This window comes from Pleurodeles waltl, chromosome 7, assembly GCF_031143425.1.
Source record: "Pleurodeles waltl isolate 20211129_DDA chromosome 7, aPleWal1.hap1.20221129, whole genome shotgun sequence".
Classification (NCBI taxonomy): Eukaryota; Metazoa; Chordata; class Amphibia; order Caudata; family Salamandridae; genus Pleurodeles; species Pleurodeles waltl.
In genome coordinates, this window is record NC_090446.1 from 147,990,013 (window position 1) to 148,011,880 (window position 21,868).

The window sequence follows — 21,868 nt, forward strand, 5'->3', positions numbered from 1 at the left end:
CGAAGATTAGACCTGTATGTTGGTGTTCTACCACAGCAGTGAAGTTAAAATGTTGAAGTGCAGACCTATTGGCTTCCAACATACTATCAAGGTAGGCAGATGTGAAGCTAATAATAGTACATTTATACCTCCCTGTGTATGCTTACCGTGAAGATAATTTGCCATACAACCATTATATTCCGTATAGAGCGGGGATCCCCATCGTCAGTGCCAGTTGGCGTGCACAGCTCCCCACTCTTCCCTTGGGGTTATGATCAGAAGCTGGTAATTGCCCCTTTTCCTGCTCGTCCATGGTTTATTCTTATTTTCTTTCCATGCTCAAGAAGCTAATACTGCTTATTGTGCACAAGGGCAGCTATCTGCTTGCACACATCAAGGGGGATATTTATGAAAAGTGGTGCTGCACTCGGTACCCCTTAGCACCCCCCTAATGCCACCATGGTAGCACTGTATTTATAACACGGCGCACCATGGCGGTAGTTAGGGTGATTAGCGTCATAATTTGTGACACTAGTCCAGCGCTTTGCAGGACTAACATCACAAATTATGACGCTAATCCTGCAAAAAGCACCCAGAGGCCCATTGTAATCAATGGGAGCCTATTTTTAAAGCCTGCACTTAGCAGACGTTAAAAAATGCTGATAAAAATAGCAGAAAGGAATCTCATAGATTCCTCTGCGCTATTTTTATGCCCCCCCCCCACCGGAATGCCCCCCTTGCATACATTATGCCTGGCCCAGGCATAATGTGGCGAAAGGGATTACAAAGCAGCGCAATGCAAGCATAGCGCCACTTTGTAAATATGGCACGTGGGAAATGCCACCTTAAAGCCACATTCACGTCAAAATAAATGCCGCAAATGTGGTGCAAGGTGGCACTAGGGGCTCATAAATATGCCCCGTAAGGTGCTGTGCTGAGTACACTTTCATATATGACCGTCAGTGAATCCCATATCAAATTTCTTGCACCACATGCAATATTACCCTGCTATTTTACACAATGTGTTTTGTGAATGGATTACTCTATAATGCTGGAGCCTGCTTGGAGTATTTATATTTGTGTTTTTTTCACATTGAAATTCAACAAGATATTTAAATTAAAAAAACACATTTGAGTGACCAACTTCTTCCCAATTCCTTAACGAATTCTGTACACAAAGTGGACTTTTAATAAAACAAACCTGCTGTGCTGACTCTCCTTCATTCGTGCATCACAGCAGAGGTGCATCATAATCCTCACCCCGAACCAGATTCCCTTCTGGACCCAAGTCTCTTCCAATACACACATAGAAGGGAAACCGGCAGAATCTTGAATAATTTAACTGGGATTGTTGAGGGTTAACTAAAAGTAGAACGCTGACCGCCCTCTTAAACCATACCTTTGCCTGGCACTATATTGTTGCACAAACCAGCGATGGGTTCCTTCCCTTTTATGCAAGGAGTATGAATTACAGGTGAAAATTACTTTTGCCTGTCCTTTTACCAATACTAAAGGTAAACGGAGAGCCTGAAACATGTTTGATATGCTCCCATAGGTTAGTTATCATATTTAAATCATTTTTTATCTAGAAATGATTGTGAACAGGGGACCATGAGACCTTCATGTTCTGAGATGACTCTTCTTGTCACTCTCCACCCACCCACATTTTTCTCATTCGCCCCAGACTACTAATGTTTTCAACATACTGTTCATCAAAAACAGAGATGTTTTAAGCCGTGGGCATAGTGGGCAATGGCCCAGGACCCCCACCTTCCATCGAGCCCCTGGGAGATTTCTCTCTCTCTCACTTTTATTTCTCTCTCTTCTTTCACTCTGTCTGTCTACCTTTGCTTCACACCTCTTCTTTTTCTCTGTCATCTTAAGGAGCATTGGAGTCATTGGCAATATATGTTTCACCTGTTTGTGTGAGCCTGTTTTTGAAAGTTTAATTTACAAATCAATATTATTTTGCATCATTCAGTCTCGAATTAACAAATAGAAATGGGTAGCAAAATTCTATTTGTTCTGAAGTGGGGCCCCAAAATATGTCTTGTCAGGGGGTCCCAAAAAGTCTTACTATGACACTGGAATACACACTTCCTCATTCTGCAAACGAGTCATATTAATTTTGAAAAATGTATTGAAATCTTTTAAAAACTAAAGGTAGAAAGGTGAATTAAACACCAACTTACAACGCAACACACTTTTATCAATTGCTGACTGTTGGATCTGGCCCTTTTTACAGGGTCATCCCCAAACTTTTGGCCTTCTCCCTCCTATTTTTTAATGACTCTTTTTGTTGACGTTAGGACTCTGAGCACTTTACCACTGCTGATCAGTGCTAAGGCGCATGTGCTCTCCATTCTAAACTTGGTATGAATGGCTTGCACCTAATTGGCACATTTGATTTACCTATTAGTCCTTTACACAGTGGTATCCCTTTTACCCAGGGCCTGTAAATTAAATGCTACTAGTGGGCCTGCAGCGCAGCTTGCTTCACACACAAATGTAGCCTATCTGATGGAGACTTCTAGTTGCAGATTCCTTACCTTTTAATTTCCCTAAGCATCAGACTGGATCCGGAAATTTTTCTTCGAGCAGTACCTCTGTGCGCCGTCAGGTGGCATCGGTCGACTCCGTGGGCGTCGTTGGCATCGTTTTCGCTGTGATGACGTTGCGGTCGTATGTAGGCGCCTCCCCGGCACACTGACGTCAGTTCTTTTCTTCCCGCACCAGCCTACGCACAGATCCGGGGGAAGAGCTACCTCAGTCATTTTTTGACTACGTCAACACTTTTGTCGAAGTTTTTGATGAGTTTGTGGATGCATCAAGGGATGTCCCACAAGACCGGATTCAAGCTCTGCGACTCCTGTCACCGAACTATGTCGGTGACGGATCTGCACCTCGTGTGTCTTTGGTGCCTGGAATGCAATCACAACCCGAAGTCGTGCTCCGAGTGTCAAACCATCAACCCGAAAGCTTTGAGGGAGCGGTCCCTAAAGCTCATGGCAGCCCAACACTCGACTCTGCGGCGCTCACGGTCTCTTCGAGAGGAAGGTATCGAGATCGGCCATGGAGTCACCACCATTCCTCATCCTCCAAGTCATCAGGACATGCGGGTCACAAAAAGAAGAAATCGAAGAAGGACAAGTGTTCTTCGACTTCAACCCGTCGCTCAGATGACGCCACGCGGGAAGAGCATCGGTGCTCTAGGCCTCTGTCATCGGAGCCTTCATCTGGGTCGGCTCCACGCTTACCCAACTTCCCTGGGAGCCGGAGCCACCCCTGCCCAGCTTATAGAATCTCATGAAGCAATGCGACTCATTTTTGGGCAGCCCGACCCACCTTCGGAGCCCCCGGGCATAGGTGAGTCGGTGGGGGCCCCCTCGGGTTCAAAGTCGTTGGCTTCGTCCACGGCTCTGGAGGGTCCCTCCGTATCCAATCGCGGATCCGTCCCGATGCCGGTCATGGCATGGCGACCTTCCCTGGCATCGTGTCAGACGTCGACACTCCCGATGTCGGTTGGGCCCGCAATCGATGTTGATCCCATCCTCATACCCGACAACCTGGAGCTGGAACAACGTCAATCAACGCTGATTCTGTTCTCTATGGGCTCTCCTGGGCCCAGGGTTGATCCAGACCCTTATTCTTGTGGGTATGGACACAGGGAGTGTATGGAGGGGATGCTGGACCCTTTAGAATACCAGCTTGCCCCCCAAATGGACTGGGTGCAGGATTTGGGTGATGCCAGTGGTCTAGACACCTCCCCTGACACTGGTATGCTCTCTCCTCCTACCGAGGAGGGTGCTTATAATTCCATGGTGGTGGAAAGGGCGGGTAAAGTCCTGGACCTCGAGCTACCTTCTGTGGAGGTTAGGCCTAATATCCTAACCGACGTGCTTCAGTCGGGGTCTTCCTCTTCCAAGCTCCTTCTTCCCCTTAATGAAGAACTGACCAACGTCCTTTTGGGTACTTGGTCCAGACCCAGCACTGGGGCTCCTGTGAATAGGTCAATTGCCTGCCGCCGTCGCCCTGCGCCGTCAGACCCAAAATTCCTCACCCAACACCCCATGCCTGAGAGCCTTGTCATCCAGGCTTCTTCTTCATCTGGCGCATTCCCTGCCGCACCCCCGGATAGGGAATCCAAAAGGCTGGAAGAAGTTGTTTTCTTCCAACAGTCTAGTGCTGCGGTCCGTGAACACTGCATACTATTTAGGCCGCTATTCCCATACTTTCTGGGATACGGTCGCGCAAGTGCTGCCTAGAGTTCTGGAGGAGGCCCGGACTATCCTTTCCCAAGCCGTAACAGATGGGATGGATACAGCAAAGTTTATGATTTGTTGTGGACTGGATACGACCAACTCTCTGGGCTGATCGGTTGCATCAATGGTGGCGTTGAGACGCCACTCCTGGCTGAGAACATCTGGCTTTTCAGGGGATGTCCAACAATCCTTGATGGACATGCCCTTTGATGGCACACGTCTCTTCGGAGACAAGGCGGGCTCGGCGCTAAATCGCTTTAAGGATTCCCGAGCCACGGCCCGGTCCCTTGGGCTTGCGCCAGCTCCTAGACCCCAGCAATCCACCTTTCGCCCCTTTTGTGGCTACGGAAGGGGCACCCAACCCTCTCCTTTCCCCCCTGGCCATTGACCCGCGCATGCCAGGGGGTCGCCCAGTCCATCCCCACCCCCTCCTCAGCTTCCAAACCTTTCTAGTCCGTGAGTACACCAGGAGCCTGTTGGCGGCAGGATTCGCCATCACTTGCGCCAATGGCAATCCATTACCTCGGACAGGTGGGTTCTCCCTCCCCTTCAAGACACTTCCTCAAGCCAGGCCACCTACATACAATCAGATATCGGAGGACCATATGGTGCTTCTCCGTGAGGAAGTCCAAGCCCTTTTGGCCAAAAGAGCTATAGAGAGGGTTCCGTTGCCAGAAGTAGGTTGTGGTTGCTATTCCTGGTGCCAAAAAAGGACAAAAGTCTTCAGCCTATATTAGATCTTCGGTCCCTCAATCTCTTCCTCAAAAAGGAGAAGTTCAAAATGTTGACATTGGCTCAGGTCCTATCTGCCCTGGATCCCAGAGACTGGATGGTAGCATTGGACTTGCAAGATGCATCCTTCCACATACTTCCACATTCCCGTCTTGTGGCCCACAGACGTTACCTACGATTCGTGGTAGGTCACGAGCACTTTCAGTTTACCGTGCTTCCCTTTGGCCTTACCAGTGCCCCTCAGGTGTTCACGAAAGTGATGGTAGTGGTGGCAGCTCATCTGCGCAGGTTAGGGGTCCCAGTCTTCCCCTACCTTGACGATTGGCTGTTGAAGGCGAACTCGCCCCAGACAGTCATCTCCCACCTCCAGACTACGGCGAACCTTTTGCATACGCTGGGGTTCACTATCAACGTGCCAAAGTCACACCTGACTCCTTCTAAGATGCTCCTTTCATCGGAGCTGTTTGGGATACAGTGCAGTTTCGGGCATATCCTCCCGAAAAGCGAGTCCAGTATATTCGGGCTATAATACCGATGTTTCTGTCCTGGATTTCCGTGAGAATGACTCTGAGGCTGCTGGGCCTCATGGCCTCCTGCATCCCGCTGGTTCAAAATGCCAGATGGCATATGTGGGCTCTGCAGTGGGACCTGAAGTTCCAGTGAGCGCAGCATCAGGGGAATCTCTCCGACAAGGTCCAGGTCTCTGAAGGAACTGCGAGAGACCTGCAGTGGTTGTTAACGAATCAGGATTGGGTCAAGGGCAGATCCCTCTCCTTTCCCCAAACAGATCTTACAGTCATGACAGATGCGTCACTCCTGGGACGGGGCGGCCACATGGGAGAGGCGGCGATCAGAGGCCTCTGGTCTCCAGCGGAAACCGGGCTCCATATAAATCATCTAGAGCTCCGAGCGATTCGACTAGCATTGAAAGCATTCCTTCCCTCTCTCAAGGGAAAAGCAGTGCAGGTGTTCACAGACAACACCACCTCCATGTGGTATTGCAACAAAGAAGGCGGAGTGGGCTAGTGGACCCTTTGTCAAGAGGCCCTTCACCTCTGGACTTGGCTGGAACATCAGGGCATTTCGCTGGTGGTTCAACACCTGGAGGCTCCTTGAATGCCAGAGTAGACGAACTCAGCCGATGATGCGTGGTCAATCACAAATGGCATCTCCATCCGAACGTGGCACAAGGTTTCTTCCTGCAGTGGGGAACACTTTTGTTAGATTTGTTCGCCTCCGCAGAGAATGCTCAATGTCAGCTGTTTTGCACATTGGAGTTTCCAAGGCAGAACTCGCTCGGCGACGCTTTTCGTCACGAGTGGAATTCAGGCCTCCTGTATGCCTTTCCGCCCATACCACTTCTGCCCAGAGTTCTGAAGAAGATCAGTCAAGACCTGGCCCAAGTAATGCTGGTGGCTCTGGACTGGGCGTGAAGAGTGTGGTATCCCGAGCTGTTGAACATGGCCATAGCTCCCCCGATTAGACTGCCCCTTTGGGAGGATCTTCTGTCGCAGCAGCAGAGGGTGGTCCTCCACCCGAACCTATCAGCTCTGCAGCTTCATGCGTGGATATTGAGCGGCGACAATTGACGTCTTTTGACCTACCACCCGAAGTCTGTGATGTTTTCTTGGCAGCCAGGCGTCCCTCAACCAAAACTGTATGTGCCTGTTGTTGAAAGAAATTTATGACATTGTGCATTGACAAATCTGTTGATCCTCTATCTACTCCTCTTTCTCAAGTTCTTCTCTTTATTCTTTCCTTTGCCCAGCAGGGTTCCTCCTTGGGCACTCTTAAGGGATATCTTTCTTCTGTCTATGCTTTCTTGAGGTTACCAGATCAGCCTTCCTTATTTAAATCTCCTATAGTTGGGAGGTTTCTTAAAGGCCTCACTCATGTCTTTCCTCCTATCCCATTTATCATGCCCCAATGGGATCTAAATCTGGTATTGGCATACCTTATGTGTACTCCGTTTGAGCTGCTTCACAACTGCCCTTTACGGCTCTGAGCTATCAAGACTGTCTTCTTAGTTGCCATTGCTTCTGTCAGCAGAGTAAGTGAGCTCCAGGCCCTGTCAGCTAAGCCTCCTTTTCTGGCCATACTTCCTGACAACGTGGTGCTTCACATGATGGCTTTTTTCTACCTAAGGTAGTGACACCCTTCCATGTCGGACAGTCTATCACCTTGCCTACCTTTTATGCACCCCAACAGCCCTCTCATGAAGATGAGAGACTCCACCGTCTGGACCCAAAAAGAGCGTTGGCATTCTATCTTGATAGTACCAAAGACTTCCAGGTGGACAATCAACTCTTTGTGGGATATGTGGGTGCAAAGAAGGGGAAGGCGGTGTAGAAGAGGACCATTTCATGATGGGTACTCTAATGCAACAAAATGGGCTATGCTCTGGCTAAAAAACAACCTCCCGAAGGTTTGTGAGCTCACTACACCAGAGCTACTGCTGCTACCACAGCGTTAGCACAGGTGTTCCAGTCCTTGACATCTGTTAGGCAGCGACGTGGGCATCTCTGCACACTTTTACCAAACACTACTGCCTAGACAATCAGGTCCGAAGGGACGGCTTCTTTGGCCGTTCGGTCCTGCAGGACTTCTTGGTGTGATCTTGGTTCACAGCCCACCATCGGGAATTGTATTGTTCAGGTATCTATTCAAAGGTAAGGAATCTGAAACTAGAAGTCCCTATCAGATGTAGAAGTTACTTACCTTCAGTAACAACATATCTGGTAGAGACCTGTTCTAGTTGCAGATTCCATACCGACCCGGTCATCCTCCCCGCACTGCAAACTGATTTCTAGGGACAGGAACTTCCCCTTAAGGGCCCTAGTTTTGGCGCACCACTCTCGGTGTTCTTCATGGCTCCATGCTACTGGCTTGGAAAGTCGTGGAAAGTCGTGAAAAGAAACTGACGTCAGCACACCGGGGTGGTGCCTATATACGACTGCGACGTCATCACGGCTAACACGACAACAGTGACCCCCACAGAGTCGACCGACGCCACCTGACGGCGCGCAGAGGTACTGCTCGAAGAAAAATCTCCGGATCCAGTCTGACGCGTAGGGAAATTCAAAGGTAAGGAATCTGCAACTAGAATATGTCTCTGCCAGATATATATCGTTACCGAAGGTAAGTAACTTGTACTACAAGCCTGTCTCAGGCCTGCTTCCGCAGAGCCTGTGTGCGCAGTTTACTGCCACAGGGACCTGGCATCTAAATTTACTTGCCAGGCTTGGAACTCCCCTTTTACTACATATAAGTCACCCCTAAGGTAGGCCCCAGCTAGCCCTATGGGCAGGGTGCTGTATATGTAAAAGGTAGGACATATGTCTTTATGTACTACATGGCCTAGTAGTGACAAACAGCCCACTACTGTGAGCGCTGCCCCTCTGATAGGATTGCATTGAAAATGCCCTAACATATGTCTAAGTGATATTGTCTGATCTGTGAGGGGTGGCATAGGCATGTTTGGTATGGTGGGAATGGTAGTTAGAAATGCTGCATACTGGTGTAGGTGGATTTTTTATTACCATTATAGAAAGGCTACATTTAGAAAGTGAGCATTTCTCTATGCTTATGACTCTGTTGTCTTGCAGCTTGCCTCGGTGCTCTTTGTACACACTTTTCAGACAGCCTGCACACAGGGAGGGTGGAGGTGTCACAAGAGTGCATCTGCATACTGAATGGTCTTCCTGTGCTGGGAGAGGTAGAGGCAGGGCACACCTTCATGTGTAAAGGCTGTGCTCTGGCCTCACACAAAGGGCTGATTTACCCCATAGTGATGTCTGGAGCCAGTGCTGGAAAAGAAGGGGACATCTCTGGAACCGGCTAGTGCTGGTTGGAACCCCTTCTCCCCCTTTTGTGGAGGCTGCGCCAAATGAGTATAAGCGCAGGGAGCTGTCCCCCACATTCTTAGACATCGCATAGACCTGGAACCAGAAGCTACACCTGAGGACTGTGGTGCTACCAGGAAGGAACCACCACCTGGACTCCTGCACTTGTGGCCCTGGACTGCTGCTTGTAACTGTGGATCTGTAGAGGGTACTACCACTTTGCCTGGCTGCCTTTTATGCTGACCTTCTGCTGCTTTCCCTGCATCTAAGGCCCCCTCAGTTGTCTCCAGGGGTTGGGTGGTGTGCCCCTTTCCACCCTGTTTTCTACTTGGTAGTGCAAGGTGCGTGCTACAATCCGGAGAAACTAGAGTGAGAAGCGCTCTTCAAGCTACTCAGTACCTCCGTACCTCGTGTCACAACTCTGTCCTGTGCTGGTAGCATGGGGAGTCGTTATTGCTAGAACGATCGAGGCGTGCACTGCCTGGTGCCCCCGGGGCACAAGCAGGCACCCACTTTTGAGGCCCGTAATCGATGCGGCCCGAGCCACACTCCGAAGACAACTGACCGAATCTGCTTCGTATGCTGGAGGGGGAGCGGGAGAAGTCTCCCCGTCGATGTGGAGGGTGTGAGGGCCCTTCCCCTCCTTTGGCAGAGTGATGCGCTTTGTGTTGACAAGCCCCCGCGGCCAGAAGCTCACCTCGAAAATACCTCCTCTTGAAGAGGCGAATTACATTATTGGAAACCTCACCCAGCACACTTGATCTCCAGGAAGGAGGAGATAATGGAGGAGGTCTCCCCATCATAGAGGGAGAGGCCTGTACTGAGGAGTCGTGGCCCCTGAGGTGCTCCCTGACCCCGGATGGAGCCAGGAGAGACAGAGCAACAGTTTATGTGCCAGACAAGGGCCCGAGCCTGGAAGCTCATCCGGAATACTGCATTATGCTAAGTAGGGGCACCAGTAAAGAGGCACCAGTCCTCCAAAGATCAAGGCAGTAGGGAGCCGCATTGCTTTGGTGCCACTTGTGGGATCCTTGAGGAAAAGGATCACACACTTCCTGGGGGTCCACGAGATCCCGTAGGGGCCCCGGTGGAGTGTGGTATTTTCAATGTGGTGACCCTGCAAAAGGAGCGAGGTCGCTGCTCCGCACATAGGATCTACCGAAGTGACTGTAAGAGGAGTGCAGGAATTCCTGTGATGACGATGTGGGTTTTCACCCCCCACCTCCTGCAAATGAAATGCGGGGTTTCATGGTGAGAACCTCATGCAGGGGGTGCTTGGGGGTGATCCCTTTCTGTTCTGCCTTTCCTTATGGAGATGGCTGGCCTCTCTACTTAGGATACTAGTTATGCCCTGACAGATTACCTTGTTTTTCCTGATTACTTCTGACAAATGTGTCTCAGGTTTGGCATTGCATGTATGGGGACAGTAACGTTTTAGGACAGGCTGTGCCAGATGGGAATGTTTAATTTTATGCGCTTTTGAGGCAATGTCTTGGAATCTCTGTTAATACGTTATCCTTCTGTGTATTTTTTGTGACAACGACAACCTGATTACTGCTTGTGTTGCAGAGTACCAGCAACCTATATGTTTACCTGTGTGATGTTCTGACAACTGCTTGTGTAGTTTTACTGATACATGTTGTGTTTGGTCTTATGATGATCTATGCAATACAGTTTATTTTTATATAACTTTTTGTTGTGTTTCTTATGTTGTGTATTCATTGTGTCACCTGTGTTGTGTGTGTTGTGCAAACGCTTTACACATTGCCTCTGGGATAAGTCTTACTGCTCGTGCCAAGCTACCAAGGGGGTGAGCAGGGATTATCTTGGGTGTGTAACCCTGTCACACTGACTAGAGTGGTGGGTTCTGCCTGGTTGAGGTGCATACCCCAGCCAACCAGAAACCCCATTTCTAACACTGACGTGCTGGCGGATCTTTGACATTGACTCTTCACCCACACAATGTCTGGGAATTTGGATCAGCCTTTCAATTACTTCACTTTATGTCAATACAGTCTTCTCTTTGCAGATTGGATCAGTTTCTTTTCCAAATTACCTGAAAGAAATCACAAAAATTCTAAAACACTCACAGGCCTAATAACCCTAAGGAGTCTCAAGGAATCTGCTAAACACTCAAAAGTCTTGTAAAGTAAAGGTTGAGAGAAAAATTGAACACCAATCTAAAACACTGCTTGCCCCCATCAATTGCAGACAAGCAACTGTGAGGTTATGTGTACTTTTCACCAACCTTGCATCTGTGAATTTGGAGGGCCTTCCTTTGACTTCAAAATAATTTTCATTAATATATTCTTCCTCTGTTACCAAACCGGTTTAGTTTTCCAACAACCTCAAACGAATCTCAGTAATTCTTTAACACTCACAATATTCACACGACAGAATAACCCTTCTTGACAATCTACTTTATATCCAGCCTGCACACACATACTTTCAGCATATCAAAGGCTGAAATCTTCCTATATACAAAGTCAAATGTATCTCTGTAAAATCCATACACATCAACATAATCATCCCGCTAAGTTCCACAAACAAAATATACACGACTGCAATTAATTCCTAAAATTCTTCACCCACAATATCACCCTCATTAGGAACTCAATAACTGTGCTAGACAAAAGATTCAGACATATGCTCAACCAGACTATAAAACATGGCTTGGACAATATTTTCTTTGATCACCGAAACAGAACTAACATTATTCAAAATCTAAAGCCAGCTCCATCTACTGAAAACATTATTCCGTCAAAAATAATTAACAAAAAGTCTCATAATTCTGCTGTCTCTAGTTCCATCAAATAAACCCTACTCTTTCAAAAAGAAGTAGCGAATCTCTAAACACTGCTCAGATCACAACTCTACTAAAAAAAGCTCAAGCTGTTCCACACAATCTCTCAAACGTTACACCTATATTTAATCTGCCATGGCTGGGTAAAGTTTCAGAGAAATGCAACTCCATTTAGCTTACTAAACACAAAGAGGAAAACTATCTCCCAATCCCTTACCACACCTTCTTCCATACAGGCTGTAGTGCTGAAACAGCGACCCTCAAAATCTTGGGTGACAAAAACTGCTTGGAACATGATGGAGCTTCTGCCTTCTCAATCTGATGAACGTTTCAGCAGCTTTCAACACTCGTGATTATCCGAGATAACTGCAGATCTTGGAGACATGTTGGGCTTTAGTTAGAATGTTCTAACTTGGTTCAGGTGTCACCTGACTAATCTAGACTGTTGGTCAGGATAGGTAAGCACTCTATGTTCTAAGCTTTTGTACTATTCCAATTTTACATGGAGCCATTGAGAATCCTAACAGACAAATCAGATGCAGCCTGGATCAATATGCTCATAAGTCTCACATTTATTTGAAGATCTTTTCTGTTGAACTTCACCAAACTGAAATCTGCTAAAACCATAAAACCAAATACATCCACATTGAATGATCTGAAGACCGAAAAATGACAAAAGAATGGCAGATGCTTGAAACCTCAATGGAGTCTCTCTGATTTACGGGAAATGTACTAAGTAGTGATGCAACGCAATGCAGAAACCAAAGATGCTGCACTCTGTTGCATCAAAGGATGAGAGCAAAAAATTGCCATAGCTACTAATATATGACACTGATAGTCTCTCCCGTTGGGCTGTTGCACTTTATTCTACCTTGCATGAACATACACAATCTAGCCCCATAGTGCAATGGTGTGTCTGATGTCAAGCATATGTTTTGTACAAAAAGACTCTTAGACATAGATACAAAGTTTTATTACGTTGTAAGTGTGCTGTACATTACTGCACACATGCACATTTGGAAACGTTTTGAGGAAAGAAAACTTTTCCCACATGTAACACCTGTGTCAAAGAAGCATACTTTTTGGACACACATACGGGTCTACTACTTTTAGAAGATAGAGATTTGTGTTAAAGCCCATGGATGATTACATGAGAGAACCAAAGTACTACCCATGGTAGCCTCGTGATGCAAGGTATCATAAAGCAGCACAAAGTGACTCAAAGCACTAGTTTGTGCTAGCTACTTCGGGCTACTTTATAATGCAAATGAGAAGTTGCATTGGAAAGTAGATCCTAAAATCAACACTTTGCACCAGTTTCTATCACCTTTGTAACACTAACCTAACACACTTTGCGCCAGTTTCTGTCACCTTTGTAACACAAACTTAACACAAAGTGTCGGTAGACTTGGCTCTAACTGTTGATATTCGAATAGAGCTTCACCTATGTTAAGTCATGCCGAACACATTGCTGCCAAAGCCACAGCTATTCACAACACAATATAAAATCAAATCCTTCCTTCACCACGACTTCAGACGTGTTGTAAAATCACCAGTCATCTCCATACTAGATTACAGACACTCGGTGATAGCAAGGTGTACCTGCATCCAACCTAACTTTCAACAAAAAACGTCACTCGTTCCGCAGCCAAACTCATCTCTGGCTCCAAAGAATCTGACGCTAAGACTCCAGCCACAGACAGCAACACTTGCACCCCACCGATTCCAGAATCAAGATTAAAATTACATGCATCACCTATAAAACCCCAACAAACTGACTATCTGTCCTCATTTACTGAAGGTTGCAGAACCTCAGGCTCTCAACCAACTCATCCCATGGAACTCATTGCGTTAAACATCAGACTCTCCAAATCCCTTCTAAGCATCAGGAACAAAACTGAAAATCCTATTTGAGTTTTGCCTGAACTAAAACTGTCTGAGTTACTACCCATGTACTAAACAATCCCTCTGCTCGTTTCTTTGTGGAGACGATAACAAGGGCACCAGGGGAAGATGCACTTCCTGTTTCTCCTTGGTTTTAACACAGGTTTGCCTCCTACTCAAAGGACGAGAACTTCCTGGGCGGTCCCTGAATCGGGTCTCAGAACCTGAAAAACTGGACTGTAATTTCAGTCTGTGCATGTTAGTCCATGCTCTGGGCCAAGGAACTTGGAATAGTGCAATGCAGGGTAGGAATTACTGGCCAATACTGGGTGATTCCTACTCAGTAACTCTAGTTCCTTTGTACAACACTACTCATAATTGCCCAATACATGTGTGGTGTATGCCACTCTTGAAGTGCTTAATTTGTAATATAAAGAGTGCAGGTGTCGAAAGCTCTGCTCAGAAACTGCCAGTGCTTTTGAATGTCGGAGAACCTAATGCCAATGCGGCATAGGCTTGAATTCCCCTCATGGCTCTTACACCCACTATGAGACACTCCCTACCCCTTTTTTCTCACTTGTGCAGGTTCTTCTTTTCTCTTGTTGCATGATTTTTACGTCTTTCTCTTCCTACTTCTTTCTCCTATGTATTTTTTCCCTCTTTTGCTCAGGGTAAAATTCTGATGAGGAAAAATGTGTGCTGATCCCCAAAAATGAGTGCTAGTGTGCAGGGGCGGCTCCTTCACAATGGCAAAGGAGCATCGCCCCCCTGCCTAAGCCAGGAGCTGAAACTAAAAACGATATTTCATTATCATTTTATCTTTCAGCTGCTGGTTCAGCCAGCAGCATGTGAAGGGAGGGGCAGGCTGGGCCACGGGAGGTGGGAGAGGGGAGTGTGTGCACTAAGTGTGCTTGTGTGTTTGGCTGGCCGTCTCAGGCCGGCCAAACACACATGCACGCCTAGGTTTCTCCAGCCCGGCTGTGCTACACAGCCGGGCTGGAGAAACTGCATAGACCCCAAGGCCATGTCTGAGCGGCAGTCCAATCCGCTCAGACCAATGCTGACGCTGCTCTCATGCTAGGTTTAGCATGAGAGCAGCGCCGGGATTGCTGGGGAGCCTGTGCTGGTGCCCCAGTGAATGCTGGAACACCAGAAGAAGAGCAGAGGAGCAACGTGGCAGGCGGCGGGAACAGGTACGTTTTATAAAATAATATTTTTTATTTCCTCCTCCCCCTTGAAATTTGCAGCCGCTGCTGGTGTGCCAACCGACAAGCACTGGCTCTTATTAGTCACTGTCTACATTCAGTCCCATTTTCTGGTTTTGAAATTCTAGTCACCCTACATGAAACACATGTGAATTATAAGTAAGTTGGCATGGCTTGCCTTGGAATTTGGGAGCACCCACGCACTTGTACATTTCTACAGTGCCGAACTCCAGTTCGTCCACCTTCCACCCTGGAAAGTACCGGAAATGTACTCTATATCCCTTTCCATGGTGGGAAGGGGACTGGGTCACCCACCGATTTGCTAGGGGTGTAGGTAAAGGGCTTTCTAAATATTTTAGCAGTCGAAGGGAAGGTCACATCATGGTCACAAGAGTGCACCTGGAAACCTGCCCCTCGCGTAGCCTTTCAGGTGTAATCCTGTGAATGTAAGTGGATAGAAAACATTTGGAAAAATATGTTAAATTGGAGGCAGAGATCTCCACACATATTTTTCCTAATGTTTTCGTGATATAGGCCCACGGTGCCTATTTATTTTTTTCGTAACATTTTTTTGCACCCATTTTCTTAATGCAGTACCTTACCGTACGGACCGTCATTTGAACTTAGAGCAGAGGAGGCGGGGGAGCATGTCACGTATGTGTGAGTCAGGCCTGGGCTGAGGTTCATCCAAGACCTACGTCCTGGCGGAGTGAGCGCCGATGAGCAAGTTAGTGTTGGCACTGCTATAATCGGGACAGCAGGAGATGTTCACGTGGGGGTTATTTTCCAGGCTTCGCACTCGTGTTTGCGCAGAAACATGCCAACACTCTTTTTTCCAATTCAGAATTTCATTATTGAGCTAGAAATAGCGCTTCTTTTGGAGGGGGTAGCGCTACTGTAAGAGAACAGTCTGCCTCTGAGGGAAGCAACAGCTGTGATTTATCCTTTATGGGTGAACGTATGCTCTGTTTATTGCTGCAGTTCAGTACAGCTAACCAAAGCCCTACTGCTACTGTCTTCGGAGAACTGAGAAAAGATTCTTCTGTCCCTCTCGCGAGACTTACAGTAAGGTATGCGGCCGATAGATGGGTCTTTAAACTTCATCCACAAGGTTAAAAAAAAAATCCCCATTTAGGAAGCCGGCGAAGTAGCCTGTTCGGTTTCCATGATGACTATTTCCTGGCACATAGGGCGGGGCACCCAGGCGCTGGAAATCATTGTCTGACAAAACACAGTGGCATCAGGTAAATGCCGGGACCCAGATTAAATCCAGGGTAAATTAAGGCAGTGCAAACCGATGTCTTGATTTACTCCGCGTTTGGAAGGCGTTCTGTGGGTGGAGTGTGGGCGTTGATATTCCATCCACCCATGGACTTTTGTTCATTTTTCAGATTTACTAATGGTCGGAAACCTGAGAATGCGTCAAATTGCTACGCCTTACTAACAGACGCATAACAAGGAGAAATATGTTTACTTCCCCTCGTTATGTCCTCTTCATACATATGCTCCATTTTGTAGGAATATGCCGCTGAGGATTGTTTTGCGCACAAGGGTGCCTGTGGTGGTGCTCAGCTGCACACAGTGCACCAGATCAGCGAGAGAGCACGAATGTGTCACATCTTAGTAAATACAGCACATTCCTTCTGTCTCCATTTGATGCAGTACAGCAAGTTGTCTTGCTGTGTGTAGTTACGTCAAAAGTTAGTAAATCTGGCCCTTGGTGTCCAAAAGAAGATGGGGTGTCGGTATCCAGTTATCATTTAACCTGCTGCCTTTTGCAGCAGTGTGACTACACTATCATAAACTGCTCCCTTTTCATTTTGAACTTTGCACTTTGTAAAGCTGGTGATCAAGTTTAAAAAAAAAAGGAAGTGACTATAATCCGGTCACCGACAAAATAGCACGTAATGTCTACTATTTACCAGGCGGCTAGCAAAAGAATACACAATCTCTACCATATAGCCACCTGCTTGCGTATATATGAAACTTCACTATTTATCTGTCTGCCAGCAAACGAACAGAGATTATGTACCATTTGACGGGCGACCCAATAAATAGTGTGGAAAAGGTCTTTACTTAGCTGGACAGTGAAAAAGTGTGACTCCAGGGTCAGTGGAGAACAGTAATTTGAGTAGGCAAGGGGGCGGGCAAGCCACACATGTACACATATGCATACTCACACATCCATCTAAATGCACAGTCAGTCACACCCATACATGCACAATGATGCAAGCATGTACCCACCATTCACAAGCACACACATACACACACGACCATTCACATCATGCTTGCACTAACACACATACATGCACACTTGCATGCACACAGTAAACATTAAAACAAAACTTACCAGGAAAACCTACCGGGCTGCAGGGGTGCCCCCTCTTAGGTTCCCGGGGAGTTGGGCCTGCCACCTCCCTTTATTGACTGACCTTAGGACAGCCAGTGAGAGGTGGCGGCAGTCCCTTACTCTTCACAGTGTGGGGTGGCGGTCAGTGAGTGTTGCTGACCCCACCCTACTCTGTGACGAGGTGTAACTGATTGACACTCGGCCCTGGGCACTTTATGGCTTAAAATTGAAGCACACAGGTCCGAGGCTATTACTGATGCTGCCACTCGTCAAGAGCGGGAGGACCTTGAGATGCTTTGTAGGGCTGAGTAGGTCATGCCCACAGGTCTGTGAAATCCATAGCCTGGCAAAGGTCAGCTCAGGCACCCAGGCGCCTACACATTTAGCACATGTTGCCAAACCAGAACATAAATATTGTCTGTCAGGCAGGCCTTTGCTCAGCCCGACAGACACTCTTTATGTCTGCAAAAAGGTAGGGACATGGGGCAGCTCCACCCTTCTGCTCCAAACAATAGGAATGTGGTGGTCATATTAAATAGGGGTGCAGGAAAACATGCAAAGTGTTTGAAAGTAAATAATAGTAAGAGCTTGAATTAAGCTGTGTGTGATATAAAATCAAAATACCAAATACTCAAACTTCTACATCAGGATCTTCAGGTTATGGCACACAGATGTTTTGTGCTGATGTCTGGGAGTAATTAGTTGCCTGCAATGACTCTAAATGTATGTCTAGAGAGAATAATGTGTATGTTTTTAATGCATGTTATCTAAATGTCTTGTTCACTGATAAGAATGCGTTGTTTTTTTAAAGTTCATGATCATCCTTTGGATCGTTTTTGAGAGCGAGACTCATTGTGGGCTTCTTAAGGAACCATCAAACAACAACACCAGGGAGGGGCATAAGTGGGAGATTCGGAGGAAAGACTCCTGGTCCTGTGTGTATGGCTCCCAATAGTCAACAAATCAAAAATAATATACACACAGTTCCAAAACACAAGAGGGTTTTTTCAGACTAATGGTTCTGCATTGAGTGGAAATCAATATATTTGAAGCAAAAGCCCTCACTCACCCTCCGGTGACATGCTTCATCATAGGGCTATGCTCCTCGTCAGGATGGCGCTGGAATGCCTGACGGGCCCCACAGGGGGGCTCTTTGCCGGAGATCTTTTGAGAATAATGCACAACCGGTCAAAAGTAATTTAAGGATTGGTATGAGGGTAGTTAAAAATGCCTAGAGGTAAAAAATGCTATTTATTATGATACTAATACCTCTGACATGATTAAAAACGACAAATTGGGATATGGTAAAATAATGTCTACACTCCCCAAATGGCAAAAAATAATGTAATCACTAAATCTCACAATAGAGAATAGTGAAGGTAAACACAGGATCCCCTGTGTTACTCTGTATAATAGGTCAACATGTTTCTCGCTGTTAGTCAATAAATGATCTTGTACGATTCGTCAGGACCTTGACACGTACCTAATCCTTTAAGCAATTAGGAACCCATATTAGGGAAATCAGAAACCTAAAAAATATAGAAGAAAGAAACAATCGTCAAAGAATTTCTTTGTCATCAAAAGTGATGTGTACACAATGTCCTAAGTTACTAACCCATACACTCGTGAGAAGTCCCAAAGGTGCCATGTGACAAAGGTACAACAGTGAAAGTGAAAAGAGGACCAACTTGGTGAAGGTTCCACAATGCTTATCCTCCAAATATTAAAGGTAGGGCCTCATCGGGGTAAACATCAGGCTTGAGAAATCCACTAAGGTCTAAAGACATATACAGAGAGAAAGCCTTCAATAACAAATTAATTTGGTTGGTTATTTTACTGTATAGAGTATGCATGAAGACCTAAATGTAACATTACAGCCATGGTGCGGTATCAAAACACAAACTCATATCTATAATAGCAAGGAATTATTCGGGAAAGTCCTACTGCAATGACAAGGTATGGCAAGGCTGAGTAAAAAAGGTTTGTGAGACTGACAGTGGAGCTCACGGTGTGGTACAGTACAAAACACTAGAGGTAGAATAATCAGGCCAGAAAAAGGGATGAGAAAAATAGAGGTAACAAAAGTACAAACTGCTCATGGACAGATATATGAGCAGTGTCCTAATAGATCATTAGTACGATAGATCCCACGTGCTTCAGATGAAAAAAAATAAAGAAAAACATGAAAGAAGAGAAATGTCGGGACATCGCCGAAATGTAAAATAGTACTGGCCTGTGTTATAAAGCAAAGCCGGCAACATGCGGCCGGAATGTAAAAAGATTCATAAAACCCCTGGAGAGGTGTACGCGCAGAAGTACTAGCGCAAACTATTGTTGGTAACGGCCATGGCAGCTGAAATAGAAACAAGAAAATTAAACACAGGAGAGGTGGGCGCGCAGTATTCCCAATGCGTCTCACCTCTTACTACCGGTCCAAGTAAGTGGACCGTAATACCCTTTCACCGACCGCGTGCATACATGAAGGTTAACGCGCTGGCCCAAAAATGAGCCGGTAAAACTAGAAACAGCACACTTTACTGCTGACGCGGGCGTGTGTACAACAGCCCGCGCCAGCTATTAACCTACGAATCAAGGAGACCAAAATACCCCCAACGAGGCACTTACTTATGAGTAGATCCGCCAACTCCGGTAAACCTACGAGCACTGCAAGACCCCGGAACTATGGGAAATAGTCAGTAGGAGGAGTTTTTAAAGTTAGAGGGAAAGGAAATAGAAATAGGACTATGATAAATAGAAACAGGACAAAAAGGCAAATTCGGCCATATGTAAAAGGAGGTTCGGGCTTTAACACAAGGGTTACTGCACTGAAGTAGTTAACCTAGATTGCAAAAGAGAAATTCCCAATAGATATAAAAATGAATCCATAGTAAGAAGTAGATGTTAGAACAAGGAAAATCTAAAGTACATCAAAGGAAATACCAGAAACATGCAAAAAGGCATACTGGCAAGGACAACAAGACCTGATTATTTGTGGATAAAATTAGTCCACAGAATCTCATCATTGAGTCCAGATATGTGGGTCTTCAACCTGAAAACCCACCGTTGTTCCTTCTCAAAGAGTCTAGTTGTACAATCTTTATTGTCTCTAATGGTTTCCAAAATAACCCATCTAATGTCACCGGGAGTGTGGTGTTTCTCAATGTAATGATTAGTCAGTTTCGTGGAGGATCTCTTACATCTGATGGTACTACGGTGCTCATTGATTCGTATTTTTACCATTCTGGTTGTCATACCTATGGATTTCAGATCACACGGGCACGTAATCATGTATATACAGTCCTTTGTGCGACCGTTGGTATGTGATCTCAATTGCCATTTCTTGGGTTCACCCAGGTCCACCTCTTGAGTGCTGATAGTCATTGGGCACCTTGTGCTTGTTTAGAGCTCCTTTTTAATGTGCATTGGGCTTGTTTACTATTTTAGACCTGGCAACAGTGTAGCAACTGACAAGCAGAACTAAACAGAAAATGCTGAGAGACAGGTGGTATATGGGCCACAGATCGTGAGGCACTTATATAAGACAAATGGTGCTAGGAGGCACAGTACTTTGCTGCATTTGTAGGAAGTAAATTGGGTGGAGACACAGTAATGGGGCTTCTTTGGAACGGGGAAGTTAAAGCAGGTTGCAGGTAGGGAAACCCTTTGGGTATTCACAAGCAAAGCATCTATTCATTCAGAGTAGGCCCCTGGACACCTAGCCCGATATTTGCCTGTGGCTTCTAGTTCTGGCTTGTTCCAGACTGATCCAGTGACACCGTAACTGCCTGGGTTTGCCACCAGGGTTTTCCCGACCAGGTTTTCCTGGTTACTGTTCTTTCTACCAACAGAAGCCCCACCCACCCCAGGACCTACTTAATGCAGGCTGTAGCGAGACCACATCACTAGGCACCTGGACACCTAGCCTGCCACTTGCCTGTGGCTTCCAGTTCCTGCTTGTTCCAGACTGATCCAATGACACCGCAGCTGCCTGGGTTTTCCCACTCATTGTTCTTCCTGCCAACAGATGCCCTGCCCACACCATGACCTACTTAATGCAGGCCGCGGCACAACTGTGCAGGGCGACTGAGCAGCAGATGAGTGCAGCGGGCACATCAAAGGCAACCCTGTCTGCACCCTTCCGCACCTGGACAGCGCCCAGCACCACAACTTCTGGCACACCCGCCCCAAAGATACATCATCATCGAGCTCTACACCCTCCACTCTGTACGCCACAACAAACACTGCCACCACGCCAACTCACGCTCCACTTTAGGACCTTTCATCTGCACCTACTGCCATATCACTGCTACAGCACACACACCAGCCCACCGATCAGCCCCATCCCGAACACACCACAGACACCACCTGAACAAAAACATCAAATCACAAGCGCCTTTCTCAACACACGCTCACTATGCAAGCATTCTACCGAGTTATCGGACCTCATCCCTATCCTCGCACCTGACATCATCTTCCTCATCAAGACCTGGCTGAACTCCACATCTGCCCCAGACATTGCCACAGAGATCCCAGACAGATATAAAATCACTCAACAGGACCGCACCAACAAGACAGGAGGAGGAACAGCAACATCCACAAAGAGACATACAGTGGACCACTACCGCCGACAACACTACCACCCCCATTGAACATCTCAACTTCAAACTCCATGTGGATGACAAAACAACCATTAGATGTACCCTTATATACCGATCCCCAGGCTTGCAATCCAAGGACTACATCTTCCTCGGTGACCTAACATTCCACAGGGATGACCACAACTACTACAATACTGTACAACTCCTCGACAT

At 46.7% G+C, this 21,868-nt stretch overlaps 1 protein-coding gene across 2 annotated transcripts in view; it reads right to left on the reverse strand.

The window, feature by feature from the left end:
• PHACTR3 (phosphatase and actin regulator 3) overlaps positions 1-21,868 on the reverse strand; it is a 628,269-nt gene that overhangs the window by 154,914 nt on the left and 451,487 nt on the right. The window lies entirely within an intron of this gene.